The following is a 22,548-nucleotide window of genomic DNA, read 5'->3' as shown; positions in this document are numbered from 1 at the left end:
CTGCTGTGTATGTGTATATATAGAATATAAGTGTCATCTTTTTATTTTTATTGGAATGGTAGTTACACATATACATGTATTCTTTCTTTTTCAGATTCTTTTTGCATATAGGTTACTACAGAATATTGACTAGACTTCCCTGTGCTGTTCAGCAGGTCCTTGTTGGTTCTCTACGTTAAACACAGCCATGTGTCCACGTCCATCCCAAAGTCCCTAACTATCCCTTCCCCCATCCTTCCCCCCCCCCCCCCCCCCCCCCCCGGTAACTATAAGGTTATTACGGAGTATTGAGCAGAGTTCCCTGTACTGGACAGCAGATCCTTGTTGCTTCTCCATTTTTAATATGTATTTATTTCTTTGGCTGTGCCAGGTCTCCCTTGTAGCATGTAGGATCAAGTTCCCTGACCAGGGATTGAACCTGCGCCCCCTGCCTTGGGGTCTTAGCCACTGGACCACCAGGGAAGTCCCCATTTTCTATATAACAGCTTGCATCTGCTAACTTCAAACTCCCAATCCTTCTCTCCCCCACCCCAGTCCCCACCCTGGGCAACCACAAGTCTGTCTATGTCTGTGAGTCTGTTTCATCGATAAGTTCATTTGTGTCATGTTTTGGATTCCACATATCAGTGATACCATATCGTATTCTGGATAGAAGTATGTCTTGATAGCCTGCCATGGGAGATAACTGTCTCCTTCCTTTTTTGAGCACATTGATAAAAATTCCCAGTGATTGCACATCATTCCTAGCAGATACATGTATGAAAGTGAAAGTTGCTCAGTCGTGTCCAACTCTTTGCGACCCCAGGGACTGTAGCCCACCAGGCTCCTCTGTCTGACGAATTCTCCAGGCAGGAATACTGGAGTGGGTTGCCATGCCCTTCTGTAGGAGATCTTCCCGACCCAGGGATTGAACCCCTGTCTCCTGCATTGGCAGGCAGATTCTTTACCACTGGGCCAACCAGGGAACCCCCCCTCCCCCGCCCCGAAAAGCTCTTGATGTATTCTGTCTTGGCTGAGACACTGCTGGGTCATAAGAGTTAAGTCATTTTAATGTGAATCTTTTTTTTTTTCTTTTTTTTAAGTTAAGCATGTTCCCCATGTATATTACCATATGTGAAATAGATGGCCAGTCCAGGTTTGATGCATGAGACAGGGTGCTCAGGACTTGTGCACTGGGATGACGCTGAATGATGAGATGGGGAGGGAGGTGGGAAGGGGCTTCAGGATGGGGAACACATGTACACCCATGGCTGATTCATGTGAATGTATGGCAAAAACCACTACAATATTGTAAAGTAATTAGCCTCCAACTAAAATTAATTAATTTTTAAAAATAAATAAATATGCATAAAAAAAGGAATGTTCCCATTCCTCCCACCCCCAAAGCTTTGAATGAACCTCGGAGAAATAAGTGTAATGTTAAAGAATGCGAGTTTCGCCTGTGAAAGTTGGCTGCTGAAAAGGCAGCAAAAAGTTGCTCGTTTTTTTGGGGGGGGTGCTGTTTCATCATAATTGGAATAGCTTAAATTTTTTTTTTTTTTACTGAGGTATAGTTGATTTACAGTGGTGGGTTCACTTCTGCTGTACAGAAAAGTGAATCAGTTGTACATATGTATATACATTGTTTTTTATATTCTTTTCCATTACACTTTATCAGAGGATATTGAATATAGTTCCCCATGCTGTACAGCAGGGCCTTGTTGTTTATCATCCTATATTTAATAATTTACGTCTGCTAACCCCAGACTTCCAGTGCACCCCTCCCCACCCCTTCTCCCCCTTGACAGCCAGTTGGTTCTCTGTACCTGTGAGTTGGCTTCTGTTTTGTAGATGAGTTCATTCGTGCCGTATTTTAGATCGAGCATGCTAAGTGATATCATATGATGTTTGACTTAATGCGATAGTCTCTAGATCGTTTATGTTGCTGTAAATGGCATCATTTCATTCTTTTTTATGGCTGAGTAGTATTCCACCGTATGTGTACCACATCTTCTTTATCCACCCCTCTGTTGATAGACATTTAGGCTGTTTCCATGTCTTGGCTAATTGTGTACAGTGTTGCTTTGAATATTGGGGTGCGTGGAGTAGTTAAAATGTTTCTTGTTTCTATTTTCAGATGGCAGAGGAAAGTTGCAAGTTAGATGCATAATAATTTAACAATTTTGCTTTGATTCTAAACTTTAATTCAGTGTGGAGAAATAGTATTACTGTGGAGGTGTGGAGTATGTTTGGTGAAAAATCTCCGTTTATGTGGTCTCATTGATTTAGACTATCTAGATTTTATAAGTATCAGTCCTCACTCCCCTGTGTGCCTGCTAAGTTGTTTCAGTCGTGTCCGACTCTGTGTGACCCCATGGACTGTAGCACCCCCAGGCTCTTCTGTCCATAGGGATTCTCCAGGCAAGAATCCTGGAGTGGGTTGCCATTCTCTTCTCCAGGGGATCTTCCCGACCCAGGGATCAAACCTGGGTCTGTTAGGTCTCCTGCATTGGCAGTAGGGTTCTTTACCACTAGTGCCACCTGGGAAGGCCTTACTCTCCTCCTCCAAGACATATATGTGTGTGTGTGTGTGTGTGTGTATTTTAGAAAATTTATTTATTAATTTGGCTGTGCTGAGTCTTAGTTGTGGTGTGCAGAATCTTTGATCTGAGTTGCAGCATGCAGGATCTAATTCCCTAACTGGAAATTCCCTGACTGTGCCCCCTGCATTAGGAGCATAGAGTCTTAGCCACTGGACCTCCACGGATGTCCCCCTCCCTCCCATGATATATTTTTCAAATGTATTATACTCCTCTGTCAGCAGTATGGGGATTAGATGAGGAAAAATGTAATGACTTGGAGCTGGTAGATTTCTAGGGTACGTGCAGTATGTCTTGAAAGAAGTGAAAGTGTTAGTCGCTCAGTCCTGTCGGTTGCGACCCCATGGACTGTAGCCCTCCAGGCTCCTCTGTTCATGGGATTCCCCAGGCAAGAACACTGGAGTGGGTTGTTTCTCCAGGGGATCTTCCTGACCTAGGGACCCAACACAGGTCTCCTGTGTTGCAGGCCGATCCTTTACCATCTGAGCCACCAGAGAAGCCACAGTATGTCTTAGTTGTAAATAAAAGCATGAGCGTAGCAAGACATTATAGGTTTTTGTAGCCTGTTTCTCAGACATGAAAATAAATGGTAACCCATTAATACTTTTTGAATAAGAAAGCTCAACCAAGTTTTATTGTTTTAAACTATTTTTCCATGTTGGGATGTTCAAAAAAATTTTTTTTTACATTATAAACATTAAAAGGAGAAATGATTTGGGTTTATAAAGAGTTCAGGCTCGTTCTGAAGTACGCTGTCTTCTGAATGAATGGGTCCGGTTTTCTAAGGGCCCAGCGACCCTCAGGGTCTCTGCAGCCCCACGGCTGCACACCAGCTGCCGCATCCACAGCACGCTTCTTTGTTCAGGGCCACAAGAAAGGGTGGGACCAGATGTTTCTGCCCCTTTGATGCAGAGACAAAGGCTTTCCCCAGAGGCGTCCAACTGACGTCCGCTTCCGCCAGCTCCCGTCTCCGGTTAGGACCGGTCTGGCCCCCACCCACTCGCCCGTCGGAGACCGTGTTGCGCCCCCGTGTCCGCATGGGTGGTGGCTGGGGCACAGCAGGGCTATTAGCCATCGCAGATGGCCTGATCCTGGCAGTGACAGAGGGTGCCTCCCCCCTCAAAAAAAAACATACAATCCCAAGGAATCTGGGCAGAAGCAGGTCCCTGAAGGTCACTCAGGCCGAGTGTGGGTAGAGACAGGGAGGAACTGGAGGCTGGGCGCTGCGGGGGTCGCCGTGGTGTGCAGGGCACTTCACTGACGGGGTTCTACCTGCAGAGAGGAGGCGGGTATGATGGGAATGACCCAAGCCACAGGCTGCCCACTGAGGGCTACACGGATGTGACTTTTCCCTGCAACTGTTTTCTGAGGGGTGGGGGAAGAGTCTCACCGAGTTTTGTTGTGTTTTTTTGTAACATTTATGTATTTATTTGGCTGCATCAAGGCTTCCCTGGTGGCTCTGATGGTAAAGAACCTGCCTGCAATGCGGGAGACCTGGGTTCAATCCCTGGGTCAGGAAGATTCCGCTGGAGAAGGGATGGCAACCCACTCCAGTATTCTTGCCTGGAGAATCCCCGTGGACCCTGGCAGGCTACAGTCCATGGGGTTGCAGAGTTGGACACAAGTGAGTGACTGACACACGCACACACACATACACACACTTACTTGGCTGCACTGGGTCTTAGTTGTGGCACGCGGGATCTTTCATAGCGGTGCCTGGATTCTCTGGTTGTGTCCCATGGGCTCAGTAGTTGCGGTGTGCCTGCTTACTTGCTCTGTGGCATGTGGGGTCTTACTTCCCAGTCCAGGGATCAAACCCGCATCCCCTGCCTTGCAAGGTGGATGCTTAACGACTGGACCTCCAGGGAAGTCCCTCACCAAGTCTTGAAATATAAAGCATGCCAACAATTTGAGGACACAGAGATACTCCCCATAAAAATCCAGATGTCCAGCCTCTTCAAGAACAGTAACAACAACTAGAGGATCCACCCACCCTGGGCCTGTGTAGATAAACCTATGGTTTTTCCAGTAGTCACGTGTGGATGTGAGAGTCACACCATAAAGAAAGCTGAGTGCCGAAGAACTGATGCTTTTGAACTGCGGTGTTGGAGAAAACTCGTGAGAGTCCCTTGGACAGCAAGGAGATCCAACCAGTCCATCCTAAAGGATATCAGTCCTGAATATGCATTGGAAGGACTGATGCTGAAGGTCTAGTACTTTGGCCACCTGATTCGAAGAACTGACTTATTGGAAAAGACCCTGATGCTGGGAAAGATTGAAGGCAGGAGGAGAAGGGAACAACAGAGGATGAGATGGTGGGATGGCATCACCGACTCAGTGGACGTGAGTTTGAGCAAGCTCCAGGAGTTGGTGATGGACAGGGAGGCCTGTCATGCTGAGGTTCATGGTCTCAAAGATCCGGACACGACTGAGCGACTGAACTGACCTGAACCAGAGGCCAGGCCCGGATAGCACTGTGCTTTCAGTGAGGAGCACCCTGCCCCGTCCCCAGGGCCCCTCTGGAAAGCTGGTGTCTTTGTACCCTGGACCCTTCCCTAAGCTCTGAGCACTAGCATGTAGAAATCATGAAATTTCTGTGTTCCCCGCAGTGCTTAGCTAGGCTCTCTGAGCTGCACCTTTGACCTCTGTTTTTGTCCAATTTGTTGTTGTTGTTCAGCTGCTCAGTTGTGTCCGACTCTTTGCTACCCCATGGACTGCAGCATGCCGGGCTCCCCTGTCCATCACCATCTCCCGGAGTTTGCTCAAACTCATGTCAGTTGAGTTGGTGATAACATTTAGGCTGTGATTGAAAAAAAAAAAACACCTATAAACAACAAACATTTTAATTTTCACGGTCTGGAGTCTGGAAGTCCATGTGGTTGCTGGCAGATTCAGTGTGTGGTGAGGACCTGGTTCATAGGTGGTATCTGCTGGTGGCCTTACGTGGTGGAAGGCGTCAGGAAGGTCTTGGGATGTTTGGTGCAATATAACAGCCCTGATGTCTCTGAAGGTTCCACCCTCATGGGCTTCCCTTGTGACTCAGTTGGTAAAGAATCCGCCTGCAGAGCCGGAGACCCAGGTTTGATTTCCTGGGTTGGGAAGATCCACTGTAGAAAGCAACGGAAGTAATGTTCGATTACTTAAAGCAGTCAAACAGCCCTATTTTTGGGCTTCCCTGATAGCTCAGTTGGTCAAGAATTCACCTGCAATGCAGGAGACCTGGGTTTGATCCCTGGGTTGGGAAGATCCCCTGGAGAAGGGAAAGGATACCCACTCCAGTATTCTGGCCTGGAGAATTCCATGGACTGTATAGCCCATGGGGTCGCAAAGAGTCAGGCACGACTGAGCGACTTTCACTTTCTACCCTTATGGCCCAGTCTCCTCCCAATGACCTCCAGCCCCTTAGACCATCACACTGGAGGGGTTGGGTTTCTTTTTCTTTTTTCCTTTTTGGCCTCATCATATGGGATCTTAGTTCCCCGACCAGGGATGAAACCCATGCACCCCTCTGCACTGCATGCACGGGAGTCTTAACCCATGGACCACCAGGGAACTGCCCCGGGGCAGCACGGTTGGGGTTCAGGAGGACACCCCGAGCATTTTGTCTGGGGCAATATCCATGAAGAGACTTGTTCCAGAAGCACAGCCCTCGTGATGGGTGAGATCACCCATGTGTTTAACCTGATAAAGAGATGAAGGCTTGCAGGAAGCTCTGACTTCACCCCAAGGGAAGGCGAGGTAGCCTCCTCTGCTGGATCCCGCCCCTGACCAGTCTCCTCTGTCGTGCCGCCGAACGGCAGCCTTATCTGAACAAGTGCCCCTGCTTCTTTGAAGCGGCCCCGAGGCTGGGGCCAGTCTGTCCATCCGTTGCAGACAAAACAGCCGCTTGTCTCCCAAGCCGGGGGCACTTTTGTTCTTGTGTCCAGCAGTTCCTCTTCCTGCCTCTCGATGGCCTATCAGCTCCTGTAGGCTGCATTTCCGCTTTGAAAACTGAATGATTAAGTGGTTCCAGTCGTTCTGGTGCTTGAACATCCCCACTGCTTGTTTGCTTCAGGTGTCTGAGAACAGGGTTGGAATCGGGGACAGGACTGTGTTCCCAGACGGCTGGAGAGCCTGCTTGAGTTCGCCCCAACTTGATAAGGCGTGAAACCAACCCCGAAAGGGGGCGCGGGCTGTGCTGTGTTCCTCCCGTGGTATGGGATGAAAGCAGGCTTTGGACAAGGGAGCCTGCTGTCCCCCGCTGACGTCTTTTCCTCCCCTCCTCCTCTCAGTTCGCCCTTGTCAGAAGCCTTTCCTGTCGTGTTGTGAGACAGACTTTGGTATCGGAGGGGAAGTTACAGAGATAACCATTGGGCTTTGGCCTTCAGGAGACTAGAGTCTTGGACTGGGGCTGGTAGCTTAAGCAGAGAGCCGTCAGCAGGGTTCAGGGGACTTGCCATGGCAGTCTCCTGGTTCGGACTCCGAGCTTCCGCTGCAGGAAGCATGAGTTTGAAGCCTGGTCAGGGAACTAAGGTCCTGCATGCCACTCCGAGCTTCTGCTGCAGAAAGCATGAGTTTGAAGCCTGGTCAGGGAACTAAGGTCCTGCATGCCACCTGGGTGTGGGGAGCAGAGAGTTTGGAGCCCCGAGTGGTAATGCAGCAGGGTATTCGGGAGGCTGGGAGGCGGCTGTTGGTTCTCGAGTGGATGTGGTGTTGGGGGCCCAGGAGGGTTAGTGGAAGTGAGCCAGACATGGGGTGCAGGTGTGAGTAGAGGGGACCCCAGGCCAACACAGCCGGGAGGCAAGAAAGAACCATTTCTCTGGGGAGAAATGACAGACGCTTCTTTGTCTCCGGCCTGTGATGTTCGGGCAAAAGCTCATCATGTGCAGAGGCTTGCCAGGTGGCTCAGTGGTAAAGAATTCACCTGCCAGTGCAGGAAATGGGGGTTCGATCCCTGGGTCGGGAAGACCCCGCTCTGGAGAAGGAAATGGCAACCCACTCCAGTGTTCGTGCCTGGAGAATCCCAGGGACTGGGGAGCCTGGTGGGCTGCCGTCTGTGGGGTCACACAGAGTCGGACATGACTGAAGCGACTTAGCAGCAGTGAGTCAGCACGCATGCACGGTGTCCAGAGCAAGGCGACAGTGGTTAGTTTTGCCTGGTCAACGGTGGGACTGGACTGAACACAGGGCCTCCACTCGGCCTGATCAGCCAGCCTCTCTCCCATTGCTGGTGGGAGATCTTTGCCACGTTGCATGGCAGTGGCATGACTTGTGGGGTCCGATTCCCTGACCAGGGGTCGAACCCGTGCCTTTTGCATTGGAAGCACGGGGTCTTCACCGCTGGACCACCAGGGGAGTTCTCGCAAGACATTCTGTGGGAGGCAGGAGGCTGCCGGCGTCCTGCCGTGGTGGATGCGTCCTCACAGGCCAGGAGGTCGGAAGGGCGTTTCAGAGCTGTCCCGTCTCCTGTTTGTATGTTCCGCCGAGGGCTGTCATGAGTGTAGCAGGCACTTTATCCTTTCTCAAGCGGAGGTTCCCAGTTGGGAATGATAGCTTTTGTCCCTCAGGGTATATACTGCACAGTATCTGGGGACATTCCAGATGTTATTGGGGCGGTGGTGGGGGTGGGGGATGCCGCTGACATCCAGTGGGCAGAGACTAGGAATGGCGATCATAGACATCCTCCAGGTAAGGGACAGCCCCGTCACAGAGGAATATCCAGCCCTGAACATCACTGGTACCTGGGGGAGAAATGTGCTGAGGTATCCCAGTGTTCAGCTAGCCCATCCATATTTTATTTTATTTTTTTAATTATTTTTTTTTTAATGTTTATTTGGCTGCACCTGGGTCTTAGTTGCAGGGCACACAGGATCTTTGATCTTAGTTGTGAGATGTGGGACCTTGTTCCCTGACCAGGGATCAAACCCAGAGACCCCTGCATTGAGAGCTTGTAGTCTTCGCCAGTAGGCCACCAGGGAAGTCTGTATCCCATGGTTTTTTTTTGGCTGGACATTTGGCTTCTTTCTGTGTTTTAGCTGGTATGGGTGGTGCTGGGGTGGTCATTCTTACACAGGTCTTTTGGTGAACACTAGGAGACTTGAAGGTTTTTCCACCTGTTTTCCCAACTGGTCATAGCAATTTTTGCATCCGCCCCATGGACAGAGGAGCCTGGCTGGCTACAGTCCATGGGGGTGGCAAAAAGTCAGACATGACTGAGCGACTAACAGAACAACAATAAACTGTGTATGAGAGTTGCTGGTGTTTCAAGCAGCCCAGGTTTCCATCGGCAGGTGAAAGGATAAAGGGAAAGCGGCATATACATATGATAGAATATTAGTGTTAGATAACGGATGCTCCACATGGCCTGCGATCATGTGCGTGAACCTCAAGTGCTATAACCAGACCCAGAGGACAGTCTGGTGGGACTTCACTTACACACGGCATCTGCAGGAGTCGGGTTCTGGAAACAGAAAGGCAGAACGGCTGTTGCCAAGGACTGGGAGAAACGCTTGATGGATCCGGTGTCGGTTTCGGTTTTGCAAGGTGAATTCCTAGGGCTCACGTACACATCATGTAATTACAAAGAACGCTGCTGAACGGTACACTTAAAAATGGGTGACGCATCTTATTAAATAACAGCGTCAGCAATTCCGTCTGTGACTGTGGCATGCCCTGTCAGCTATTTAGATAACTTCTTCCAAAGCAGTGTTTTGTAGTTTTCGGGGTTCAAGTTTTGCCCTCCTCTTTTTAATCAAATTTGGGCTTCCCTTGTGGCTCAGCTGGTAAAGAATCCGCCAGTAAGGTGGGAGACCTGGGTTCGATCCCTGGGTTGGGAAGATTCCCCTGGAGAGGGGAAAGGCTACCCACTCCAGTATTCTGGCCTGGAGAATGTCCCACAGAGTGTATAGTCCATGGGGTCACAAAAAGTCGGACACGACCAAGCAACTTTCACTCTTATCAAATTTATCACTAGAATTTCTTTGCCTCTTCAGACTATTGGAAGTGAAATTGTTTTCTTCATTTTATTTTGGGGTTGTTTGTTCATAGCATATAGAAAGTAAGTTTGTTTCTGTATATTGAAAAAAAGGGTGACGATAAATTTTGTGTAGGATGGGTTAAAGCACAATTTTAAAAAACTTGTTGTTCACTCGCTAAGTTGTGTCCAACTCTTTGCGACCCCATAGACAAGGACAGAAGGTGAAAGTGATGCACAAGTGCCCAGTGGCCTCCAGTTTCTCTTCACCCCCCATCACTGCTTATCTTCCTACCAGGAGAGGCCCAGCTTCCCTGTCCTTCACCATCTCCCGGAGCTTGCTCAAACTCAAGTCCATGGAGTCAGTGATGCCATCCAATCATCTCATCCTCTGTCATCCCCTTCCCCTCCCGCCTTCCATCTTTACCAGCATCAGGATCTTTTCCAATGAGTCAGCTCTTCACATCGGGTGATGCTTTCGAACTGTGGTGTTGGAGAAGACTCTTGAGAGTCCCTTGGACTGCAAGGAGATCCATCCAGTCCATCCTAAAGGAAATTAGCTTGCTCAAACTCATGTCCCTTGAATCAGTGATGCCATCCAACCATTTCATCCTCTGTCATCCCCTTCTCCTCCTGCCTTCAACCTTTCCCAGCATCAGGGTCTTTTCCAATGAGTTGGCTCTTTGCATCAGATGGCCAAAGGATTGGAGTTTCAGCTTTAGCATCAGTCCTTCCAATGCATATTCAGGACTGATCTCCTTTAGGATGGACTGGTTGGATCTCCTTGCAGTCCAAGGGACTCTCAAGGGTCTGCTCCAACACCACAGTTCAAAAGCATCAATTCTTTGGCGCTCAACCTTTATGGTTCAACTCTCACATCCATGCATGACTGCTGGGAAAACCGTAGCTTCCGCCTTCTATCCTTGGACAAAGTTTCCTTTGGACCCAATCTAATGAAATATATGGAAATAGAGTTTCTAGAAAACATAGTCCCCATTCTAACCAAGAGGACCCAGAGCTATGCCCAAGTTAGGAACACCTGACCTGTGCATATAGCACATATATCAGAGAGCCAACTGTGGAGAAGGCATATTTGCTTTTTTTCCCCTTTGCTCGACTGCAAAAACCACAGACTGTAAACCATAACATCTTTTTCCTTTAATTAGTGGATAACTGCACCACAATGTTGTGTTAGTTTCTGCCTTACAACAGCTTGAGTCAGCCGTGCGTACGTGTGTGCTAAAGTCACTTCAGTCGTGTGTGACTGTCTGACCCCATGGACTGTAGCCCGCCAGGCTCCTCTGTCCATGGGATTCTCCAGGCAGGAATACTGGAGTGGGTTGCCCTGCCCTTCTCCAGGGGATCTTCTCCACCCAGGGATTGAACCCGTCTCTTATGTTTCCTACGTTCTTTACCACTAGTAAAGAACTAGGCAGGTTCTTTACCACTACTGCCACCTGGGAAGCCCGAATCAGCCATGAGCATACACATATAAACGATGACATTTTTTAGAGAGGTATTTGTGTCTTAGCTTGAGAACTTAAATTGCATTTGTGTGTGTGTGTGTTTCAAATGGGGGACGTGTGGTTTAGTTTCCACATAACCCATTTAAGTGAAACTTTTGTAAGACACCCCCCCCCCCAATTTGTGAATGGTGACGTGTTGTATTTTAAAAGTTTTCTGTAAAGCTGTATGGTAGGTCATCACGGGTAAAAGAAACTGTAGGTTGAGAATAAACAGTAAGAGCTTCTAGGATAACTGAACTTTGGGGTTTACTTTCCCCCCAAACAGTGTGGTATGCAAGGACTTAGAAACCAGTATATCCAAATAGCTTTGGGGTGTATGTAAACGGAGCAATCTCCCTTTGCCACTTAAGCATCTCCTTTCCTCGTGTTATTAATTAGGAGTGGGGACCATTTGTCACTGAACTTGAAAGTCCAGGATCCTCCCCTGGGTTGCAGTCCTGATTGGAATGCCAGCAAATTCTAAATAACGTGTTTTGTAAATAATACTTGCATAAGACTCTGAATTTGCAACATATTTTTGTAATTTGTCTCCCTTTTATTCTTCGCATGGTCTTGGGTTGTCAGGCCCCGCCCCACCCCCAGCCCAACTGTTGTCCGAATTGTTTTGAGTGGAAAACAGACCGAGAACACTAAAGTGGGCTTCATTCTCCAGTTCTCTCCAGTCGGGCTTCCCTACTGGGCCCAGATGGTGAAGAATCTGCCTGTGATACTGGAGACCTGGGTTCAGTCCCTGGGTTGGGAAGATCCCCTGGGGGAGGAGGGCATGGCAACCCACTCCAGTATTCTTGCCTGGAGAAGCCTCATGGACAGAGGAGCCTGGCGGGCTATGGTCCATGCAGTTGCAAAGAGTCGGACGTGACTGAGCCACGAACGCTTTCAGTTCTCCCAACTGTGCAGTGAAGTGGAAGGGCTCAGTCTGAAGTCATAGCGCCTTCGCCCTCATCTCTGTGAAAGCATCCCTGATCATCAGCCCCTCCTCGAATCCTCTGGTCTGACTGCTCCCCGCTCTGTAATGCTGGGGCCCATGTATGCCTCCATTGCCGTCCTTGTCACATGGAATTGTCTATCCCTCAGGGTCTCCAGTGTTCTTGCCTGGAGAATCCCAGGGATGGGGAAGCCTGGTGGGCTGCCGTCTATGGGGTCGCACAGAGTAGGACGCGACTGAAGTGACTTAGCAGCTGCAGGAGCAGCAGGGTCTCTTTGGGAAGCAGAAAGCGCGCAGTAATTGGAACGGGGGCTGCTTAATAGAAGGCAGGCTTCCGGGCACTGCCCGCATTCCAACACGCCCCTTCCGGCTCCTCTGTCAGGCGGGGTTGTGCCATTGCCATGGAGACCGGAAGACCGCGCCCCGCCCCGCCCCCCCCCCCCCAATACTTACCATATGGCTGTCTTGGTGCAGAAGTTTGCCACCCCGGGTATAAAGAATTACTGTCAGCAGACGATTCCTTATTATTAACTTAGTGAAGAATGATTAACTAGGTGTTCCTTGGGGTAAAGAGAGCTCTGAAGAGTACGGCAGCTGGAAGGAACAGTGACACCACTTCCGGAGTTGAGGCCGGTGACTTCTCTGATGCTGGGAAAGATTGAAGGCGGGATGGGGAAGGGGACGACAGAGGATGAAGATGGTTGGATGGCATCACCGACACGGCGGACGCCGAGTTTGAGCAAGCTCTGGGAGCTGGCGGTGGATAGGGAGGCCTGGCGCACTGCAGTCCATTGGTTTGAAAAGAGGCAAGACACGACTGAGCCACAGAACTGCAAGGAGATCCAGCCAGTCCATCCTAAATGACGTGAATCCTGAATATTCTTTGGAAAGACTGATGCTGAAGCTGAAACTCCAATACCCTGGCCACCTGATGCGAGGAACTGACTCCTTGGAAAAGACCCAGATACTGGGAAAGATTGAAGGTGGGAGGAGAAGGGGACAAAAGAGGATAAGATGATTGGATGGCATCACCGAGTCAATGGACATGAGTTTGAGCAAGCTCTGGGAGATGGTGAAGGACAGGGAAGCCTGGCGTGTTGCAGTCCATTGGTTTGAAAAGAGTGAAGACACTGCCTTGTCTCGGGAGCAGGGCTGACTTCAGAGGGAAGCCCTGTCCCCCAATGTCCCTCTGGTGCCCTCTGCTGACGACACTTCCTGAGGCACAGCCTGTCCCCCCCACCCCCACCCCAGCCAAAGGTCCCCATGTCCAGCCCCAGTATCACCACTCAGCTGGTGACTGGTGATTTGCACTTAAGACGCACTACATTGCTAACTGGCATGGCACTGAAATGGGTGTCCTCTGCGTACCTTTTTCCTGGATTGTGACTTCCCCTCGCCAGGCAGGGGTGTTCCGAAAATGCCCGCTGAATGTTGCCCTGCAGACAGTGTCCCCTCCACGGGTTGGCCTGTGTTCTCCGAAGTGCTGTGCTGTCCCTGAGGGTCAGGACTCCGCAGAGCCCTGAGGCCCTGGACGTTCACCCCTCCTGGAGAGGAGGCATGTACCTTGGGCTTTGTCTTCCCCTGAGGAGGCTGTGGGCTCTGGGCTCAGAGTTGAACAGTCCTATTGGGGTTCCCTGTCAAGTCTGGCTTGGGTTCTGAATTGCTACCACTGACCCCCGATGCAAATTTCCTTCCCTTTGCGTTTCTTTTTTAAAAATTGCACTGTTTTATTTATGTATTTGATGCTTTTGAACTGTGCTATTGAAGAAGACTCTTAAGAGTCCCTTGGACTGCAAGGAGCTCCAACAAGTCCATCCTAAAGGAGATCAGTCCTGAATATTCATTGGAAGGACTGATGCTGAAGCTGAAGCTCTCTTAATACTTTGGCCACCTGACGGGAAGAGCTGACTCATTAGAAAAGACCCTGATGCTGGGAAAGATTGAGGGCAGGAGGAGAAGGGGACGACAGAGGATGAGATGGTTGGATGGCATCACCGACTTAATGGATATGAGTTTGAGCAAACACCGGGAGATGGTGAAGGACAGGGAAGCCTGGCGTGCTGCAGTCCATGAGGTCGCAAAGAGTTGGACAGGAGTGAGCGACTGAACAACAATTAATGTATTTGTTTTTGGCTGTGCTGGGTCTTCCTTGTTGCACAAGGGCTTTCTCTAGTTGCGGCAGGTAAGGGCTACTCAGTAGTTGAGGTGGGCTTCCCTGGTGGCTCAAATGGTAAAGAATCTGCCTGCAATTACGGATACCCAAGTTCCATCCCTGGGTGGGGAAGATCCCCTGGAGGAGGGCATGGCATCCCACTCCAGTATTCTTGCCTGGATAATCCCATGGACAGAAGAGCCTGGCGGGCTAGAATCCACAGGATCACAAAGAGTCGGAGACGACTGAGCAGCTAACATTGTCGCTTTCCATTTGTCGTGCACGGGCTTCTCACTGTGGTGGCTTCTCGTGTTCCAGAGCGTGGGCTCTAGGGCGCTGAGGCTTCCATACTTGCAGCACGTGGGCTCAGTGGATGTGGCTCCCAGGCTCTAGACCACAGGCTCAATAGTTGTGGCCCATGGGACTAGTTACTCTACAACGTGTGGGATTTTCCCAGACCAGGGATTGAACCTGTCTCCCCTCCACTGGCAAGCAATTCCTATCTATTAGACCACCAGGGAAGACCCCCCCACCCAAAAAAAAAAATTATGTTTCTTAAAAGGTCTTCTTGAGCAGTCAGCGTCTTTCCTGTTTCTCTGTGGACTTCTGGTTGCTAACTGCAGCCTCTGATGCCTCCAGGTCTTTCAGACTTCTTCTTGGCCTTCTCTGTCCATCAGCCTGGGTCTGTCTGCTTCTCTGGGCCACGTCTACCTTTCTTGGTCTTGGGGCCCCGTGTGATGCAGCCCTCACCTTGGCAATGAGTGCAGGGAGTGTGTTAGAATCTTCAGGGTGCACTCTTATGTTCGGGACTAAATACAGACTTGTTCATCTGAATCTGAAATGTATGAGGTGGGTTTTGGGGTTTCTTCTTAGGCTTTTTTCTTTGCATGTGGAGTTGGTTACCACTTTTCTTGTTTTTCGAGATAACATTTTGTCAAGCACGAGGAAAGTAATTTTCCTCTCTAAAGTTTTATTGGTTGTTTTGAGAATTTGTACACAGTTCAGTGTGTACACCCTTCTTTTTTTTTAAAATTAATTTATTTTAATTGGAGCCTAATTACTTTACAATATTGTAGTGGTTTTTGCCATACATTGACATGAATCAGCCGTGGGTGTACATGTGTCCCCCGTCCTAACCCCCCTCCCGCCTCCCTCCCTATCCCATCCTTCTGGGTCATCCCAGTGCACCAGCCCTGAGCACCCTGTCTCATGCATCAAACATGGACTGGCTATCTGTTTCACATATGGTAATATACATGTTTCAATGTTATTCTCTCAAATCATCCCACCCTCACCTTCTCCCACAGAGTCCAAAGGTCTGTTCTTTACATCTGTGTCTCTTTTGCTGTCTCGCAAATAGGGTCATTGTTACCATCTTTCTAAATTCCATGTATATGCATTAGTATACTGAATTGGTGGTTTTCTTTCTGACTTTATTTCAATCTGTAGAATAGGCTCCAGTTTCATCCACCTCATTAGAACTGATTTAAATGCATTCTTTTTAATAGCTGAGTAATACTCCATTGTGTATATGTGCCACAGATTTCTTATCCATTCGTATGCTGATGGACATCTAGGTTGTTTCCATGTCCTGGCTTTTGTAAACAGTGTACACCCTTCTTAATGTATGTACTGAACATCTAAAAAACTACATAGTTTCTTTTCTAAACTTCCCTGGTGTTTCCCTGGTGGCTCAGATGGTAAAGCGTCTGCCTGCAATGCGGGAGACCCGGGTTCAATCCCTGGTTTGGGAAGATCCCCTGGAGAAGGAAATGGAGACACTCCAGTACTCTTGCCTGGAAAATTCCATGGACTGAGGAGCCTGGTGGGCTACAGCCCATGAGGTCGCCAAGAGTTGGAAACAACTGAGCGACTTCACTTTCCTTTCTAAACAGATATTCCAGTGACTTTCTAGCCTAAAATGCAGAAGCTACTTTTCCTTAAGAGGATGCCAAATACTGATAGGCTGTGCCATCATATAGGTCCCATTAACTCATCATTTAATATCGTAAGCACTGCATGCTCGATTTGCACTATTTTGTGGCATGTTCATGGCACATTATGGGAGATTGGAGTGTCATGATGTGGAACAAGAAAGAGCCAAGATCAAGGAGTGCTTTTCTTTGGGAAGTGATTCTACTAAAACATCTGGGAGTCGAGGTCATTTTAAATGTTCAAGACATATTTTGTGCACAGTTGTGACACCAGATTGCCATCAAGTATGTTTTGTGTTAAATAATTACCCCCCATGAAATAGTCAGCTGACGCTCAGGACATGTGTGCTGTGCTAAGTCGCTTCAGTTGTGTCCAACTCTGTGCGACCCTGTGGACCATAGCCCGCTAGGCTCTTCTGTCCATGGGATTCTTCACTCAACTACTTTGCCAACAAAGTCAATTACTTTGCCAACAAAGGCCTGTCTAGTCAAAGTTATGGTTTTTCCAGTAGTCCTGTATGGATGTGAGAGTTCGACTATAAAGAAAGCTGAGCGTCGAAGAATTGATGCTTTTGAACTGTGGTGTTGGAGAAGACTCTTGAGAGTCCCTTGGACTGCAAGGAGATCCAACCAGTCCATTCTGAAGGAGATCAGCCCTGGGATTTCTTTGGAAGGAATGATGCTCAAGCTGAAACTCCAGTCCTTTGGCCACCTCATGCGAAGAGTTGACTCATTGGAAAAGACTCTGATGCTGGGAGGGATTGGGGGCAAGAGGAGAAGGGGACAATAGAGGATGAGATGGCTGGATGGCATCACCCACTCAGTGGACATGAGTTTGAGCAAGCTCCAGGAGCTGGTGATGGACAGGGAAGCCTGGCATGCTGCAGTCCATGGGAGTGCGAAGAATGGGGAACTGAACTGAGAGTTCCTGGGAAGCTTGAATTCCACAGATTGCTGATAAGATACTCCCCGAGATTGTCCAAGGAGACAGAGACCAGTGATGAGTGTATGTGCAAGTCTGGATACATTTCAGTGGAGGTTTTTGACCCCCCCCGCCCCACCACGGGCTTCTCTGTTACCAAAGATGAGCTCTCTGATTGCTTCGCAATTGGACCCTCTTCCTGGATGACTCAGCTCTGTCTTTGGAGACAAGGGAGCTTGGGAGGGTGACCGGGGAGGTGACACCAGTGATTGTCCTGGCTCGTAGAAGCCAATGCTGTCTTATGCTCTCCCCTGGATGGCTTTCGAGTCATAGCTGATAAGTCACGGCTGTGATTCATGGCCTTTGAAATCCGATCTCAGACCTAAACGTTCCTCCCCCTTCCATTCTGATCTCCGGTGGTTGCGATTTTCCCAGGCCATCAAAGCTCCATATCTGAGCTCTACTGCACACCCCTTTCCTGCAGCGGCCCTTGATGTCCATCAATGAATATGTCCCTTGACCTGCCTTCCCAGCTGCCAGAGTCCTTGCTTACGTTCGTGTTCCCTGCCCTGTCTTGGTTTGAGCATGTGTGGCTGCTGATCTGTGATGTGTTCTGGGCAGGAGAGATGCTTTTTCCTCTCTACCTAGAGGATGAAGCTGCTAGACGCATTTGCTCGCATGATACAGGGTCACTCCCCTGCTTCCCTTGCCGGGCCTTCTGGGACCCCCTCCCCCACCCCGCCCCACCACTGCCTCCAGGGTATCCTTCCGGCTTCTGAAATTCAAGGTCAAATTCCTCATCTTCCTCTTTCTGGCCTTATCTTCAGAGGCTCCCCTTGCCAGGGCGCCATGCTTTCCAGGCTGACATTCTTCAGATGGGCCCGGGTCCTGAGCCCTTCCCGTGAAATGTCCACCCCCATCTCTGCTGGCCCTTTCAAGTTGCTGTCTGGGGGTGAAGGTCTTTCATCTCCAGCCTCGAGCCCCTCCCCTCTCACCCCCACTGCCCTGACTCGGTCCCTTCCTGAGTGAGTCCTGGCTCCCATGAGAATTGGGGTCCCCCCCTCCCCCCCGCCCTTGGTGGGTGTATCTTCGATCATCTGTAACAACATCCGTTGGATGAAATACGAAAGCTTGCTTTCAAAAAGACTTCCATGGACTGTTTTTTTTTTTTTTTTTTCCCCTTTCCCTCCCTCTTGCTGTTGCCAGAGTAAATGTTTCCATCAGGATAGCAAGGCAGTCTGCTCATTTTTGGACACTTCGAAGCCCTAAAAACTCAACAGGAGTTTGGCAAACAGAATTCCAGTGAACAATCCAAACCGGAATATTCAGCCTGGCGAGTGAGCTTGGGGCTTTCCTTCTGACCGGGGTACATGGACAGGCATCATGGGTGGGTGTGGATTCCTTGGTCCTTGCCTGCCTGCCTTTTTGTAAAGGGAGTTTTTTTTTTTTTTTTTTCCCCCTGAGCAAAGGACACCGAGAACTTTGCCCGGTGGTTGTAGAATAGGACTGCCCCATTTGTGGCTCCTGCAGACGGTGCCCTCTGCTACTGGCAATGCCCAGCACTATCTTGACTGTTAAACAGAGGATGGCAATAAAAGGAGCCTGCGTGTGTGCAATGCACGATGCATTTGAGGCGTGACTCATCATGTGTAATGCACTGTAGACTATACACAGCTGATGGGCAGAGCCGTATTTCTGGGACCCTAGGGCCAGCTTCAAGTCTGGGCTTCACCAGGTTCAAGCCTAATGAAGTCTTCCTCATGGGAGAAGCTTGATGGTGTCAAGGGTACAGACCCGAGGTCTTCAGAGCTGCCTCGTTTGCAACTCTCTTCGCCATGAGCGTGAAAAATGTTGGACAAATGCTTTGTCTTGGCGAGGAAGCCGAGGCAGGCAGAGATCCCCGGCTACTCTGTCTCCCAAACCTGGAGCCGTTTTTTTTTTTGCTGGGAGTGTAGGTGGAGTGTGGTTTGGGTGAGGCAGACAGGCTGCCTTGGAATGCGGTCTTTGCGGCTGGAGCAGGAGCTGGGAAGTCTTTGCAGATGAAGGGAAGCAACACGATGTGATTTGGGCTTCGGGGTGAAGCCAGACTTTTGTTCAAAAAATTTTTAATTTATTTGACCAAGCCAGATCTTCATTGAAGATCTTCCGTCTTCATTGCAGTGGTCAGAATCTTTAGTAGTGGCACATGGAATCTAGTTCCCTGACCAGGGATCGAACCCTGGGCACCCTGCATTTGGGAGCTCAGAGTCTTAGCCACTGGACCTCCAGGCGAGTCCCTTAGCCAGACGTTAATGACAGCGCTTTGAGAGAGTCTCACGTGCAAGGGTTTGTGGGGATGAGGCGGAAAAGCTCACCAGGTCGTGGCTGAGTCGTTACAGGTGATGAGTTCTCTGTAGGAAGGGCTACCTTCAGAACCTGTTCTGAGACCCTGCAGGTTCCTTCAGTATCATGGTTTCACCTAAAGGCTTTCTTGTGATGCTCAGATTCACCAGCTCTACGCGTGTCTGGTTGTTGTCTCCTTGGGGACACCCATCCCTTCTTTCTCCTCCGTCTCCTGCTCCTTCATCCTTCTCTGCCAGGCAGCCCAAGGATTCTGTCCTCCGCTGTTCATGGATCTGTTTTCTGTGTGGGCAGCCTCCATCCCCGCCTCTCCAGTCTTTTAAGTTCCTTCCTCTGCTGTTGACTCCATCTTTTCCTCCGGGAACTCCCACCTCCCGCCCACCCCAGCTAACTGCCCACCAACCCTCCGATTGGACATAGCCCTTGGGCACCCCCAGCTGGGGCATGTCGAAACCTAAACTCTCCACCACATATCCTTCACCTTGGCTGTTTCTGGCTGAGTGTGTAATCTTGGCCGAGTGGAAGCTTATTAACGATGGGATCTGTCATTACGTTGGGATTAAAAATCGTCTAGACTTGGAAACCAGTTGTTAGCCAAACGAATTGCTTCATAGTTCTGTTTGGAGTGGTCATTTTGTTCATTATGTTCTGTTTATGGTCAACTTGCAATAAATAATTACTCTGTTACCCTAAGGAGGGGTTGAGTTGTCCTCGGGTGCAGGCGGAGAGACGGGTCCAAGTACCGTGTGGTTTCATCCTTGAGCCTGTCAGTGGCTTCATTTCCAGCTCTGCAACCCCCAGAGGAGGAACGTTTCCTTGCTTTAGTGCCTGGTGAGGTTTGGAACTGATTTTCAGGTCAGCCCTGGCATATAGTGGGAGCACAGTGAACTTCCAAAATTGTACCCTGGTATGCACATAAACAGTCATCTTTTTCACTAGTTTTCCTAGCAGTTTGTAAAAAGAATGGCTTTTTGGTGTAGAACAGGGGTTGGCAGCTTTTTTTTTTTTTAAGTAACAAGCCAAGTAGTAAATATTTTTGGCTTTATGGGCCCCAAACTATTCCATTCTCTCCTGTAGCAGTGTATAAACAAATGGGTGTGGTTGTATTCCAGTAAAATTTTATTTACCCCAAACAAAAAAAAGACAGCTGGCTGGATTTTTTGCAGGGAGGGTGAGGGGAGGGCACGCCACCTAGCATGTGGGATCTTCCCTGGCCAGGGATGGGACCCGGGCCTCCTGCATTGGGAGCACGGAGTCTTAACCACTGGACCACCAGGGAAGTCCTAGCTGACTGGGTTTGATTCATGGGTCATAGGGCTTCCCTGGTAGCTCAGCTGGTAAAGAATCTGCCTGTACTGCAGGAGACCCCGGTTCGATTCCTGGGTCGGGAAGATCCGCTGGAGAAGGGACAGGCTACCCACTCCAGTATTCTTGGGCTTCCCTAGTGGCTCAGACTGTAAAGAATCTGCCTGCAGTGCAGGAGACCTGGGTTCGATCCCTGGGTTGGGAAGATCCCCTGGAGGAGGGCATGGCAGCCCACTCCAGTATTCTGGCCTGGAGAATCCCATGGACAGGGTAGCCTGGCTGGTTGCAGTCCATGGAGTAGCAAAGAGCTGGAGACGACAGAGAGAATAAGCACGGCACACAGTTTGCAGGGCACTGGTACAGAAAGTAGGTTGGTTAATTGATGGCTTACTCGATGCTTAGTTGGATTATTACTATATAAGAAAAGCTGGGTTAAGGATTTACAGATTGAAAATTCTCAGGATAAAAGTCGTAAAATCTTTTTAAGGAGTAGGTCAGTCCACTTGTGTACATACTGTGTGTAACTCTGAGTAGGGAGTGTTTTACATACATGGGTTTGATCCCATGGTCAGGAACAGCTAAGACCCCATGCCACAATGAAGACGGAAGATGGCATGTGTTGGAACTAAGACCCAGCACAGCGAAATAGATAAATAAATTAAAAAAAAAAAAAAAGCAGTCTAGCAGGTCCTCAAAATGTTTATGCTAGTTACCATATGACCCCGACATTCTACTCCTAGTTGTACACCCAAGGGAAGTGAGGATGCATATTCACACACAAACATGTGTATACAAGTGTTAAGGGGGGCTGACAGCCAAATGTATGGATGTGACAGTTGGACTCTAAAAAAAGCTGAGTGCTGAAGAATTGATGCTTTTGACCTGTGGTGTTGGAGGAGACTCTTGAGAGTCTCTTGGACTGCAAGGAGATCCAACCAGTCCATTCTAAAGGAGATCAGTCCTGGGTGTTCTTTGGAAGGAATGATGCTAAAGCTGAAACTCCAGTACTTTGGCCACCTCATGCGAAGAGCTGAGTCATTGGAAAAGACCCTGATGCTGGGCAAGATTGAAGGCAGGAGGAGAAGGGGATGACAGAGGGTGAGATGGTTGGATGGCATCACCAACTCAATGGACATGAGTTTGAGTTAATTCCGGGAGTGGGTGATGGACAGGGAGGCCTGAAGTTCTGTAGTCTGTGGGGTGGCAAAGAGTTGGACACAACTGAGCTACTGAGCTGAACTGACTGAATAGCCCAGTAAGTAGAAACAAAGTAAATATATCCAGCCCTGATGAACAGATAAATTGAATGTGGTTGATTGGTACGATGGAGTATCACTCAGCCCTAAAAAGGAACGGAGTTCCAACAGAGGTCAACACTGACGCAGCTGGAAAACACATCATGAGTGAAAGAAGCCAGACACAAAAGCCCACCTGTTGTATGACTGTGTATATCAAGTGTCCACAATACGCACGTGTACACGTACACGTACACGGTTTCCGGGGAGGGCTGGAGAGTGACTGCTGACAGGCACGAGGTTTCTTCTGGCTTAGGAAGCCTGTTCTCAGCTGGGTGGGTGGTGATGGTTGGATGAGTCTGAATACAACTAACAGTCCATTCATTTGTGTGTACATGGGTGGATTGGCGTGTATTTGACTTATAGCTAAATAGAGCTGTTACAGAAATAAAAAAAAAAACAAAACAGTGAAAGAAACCTGTTACAGAAAAAGTCCTAGGTGCAGGACTTTAAAAAAAAACTATTTTTTTTGGCTCTGGTGGGTCTTTTGTTGGTGCACGTGGGCTTTCTCCAGTTGTGGCGAGCAGGCGCCCCTGTCCACTTGCAGCCTGTGGACGTCTCATTGTGATGGCTTCTCTTGTTGCAGAACACGGGCTCTTGGGCGCACGGGCTTCAGTA

The 22,548-nt window shown here is 49.2% G+C and overlaps 1 protein-coding gene across 1 annotated transcript in view; it reads left to right on the top strand.

The window, feature by feature from the left end:
* Positions 1-22,548, top strand: part of LOC129638890 (protein Shroom2-like) — a 140,582-nt gene that overhangs the window by 48,589 nt on the left and 69,445 nt on the right. The window lies entirely within an intron of this gene.

This window comes from Bubalus kerabau, chromosome X, assembly GCF_029407905.1.
Source record: "Bubalus kerabau isolate K-KA32 ecotype Philippines breed swamp buffalo chromosome X, PCC_UOA_SB_1v2, whole genome shotgun sequence".
Taxonomy (NCBI): domain Eukaryota; kingdom Metazoa; phylum Chordata; class Mammalia; order Artiodactyla; family Bovidae; genus Bubalus; species Bubalus kerabau.
This window is presented reverse-complemented; position numbering and strand designations above follow the sequence as displayed.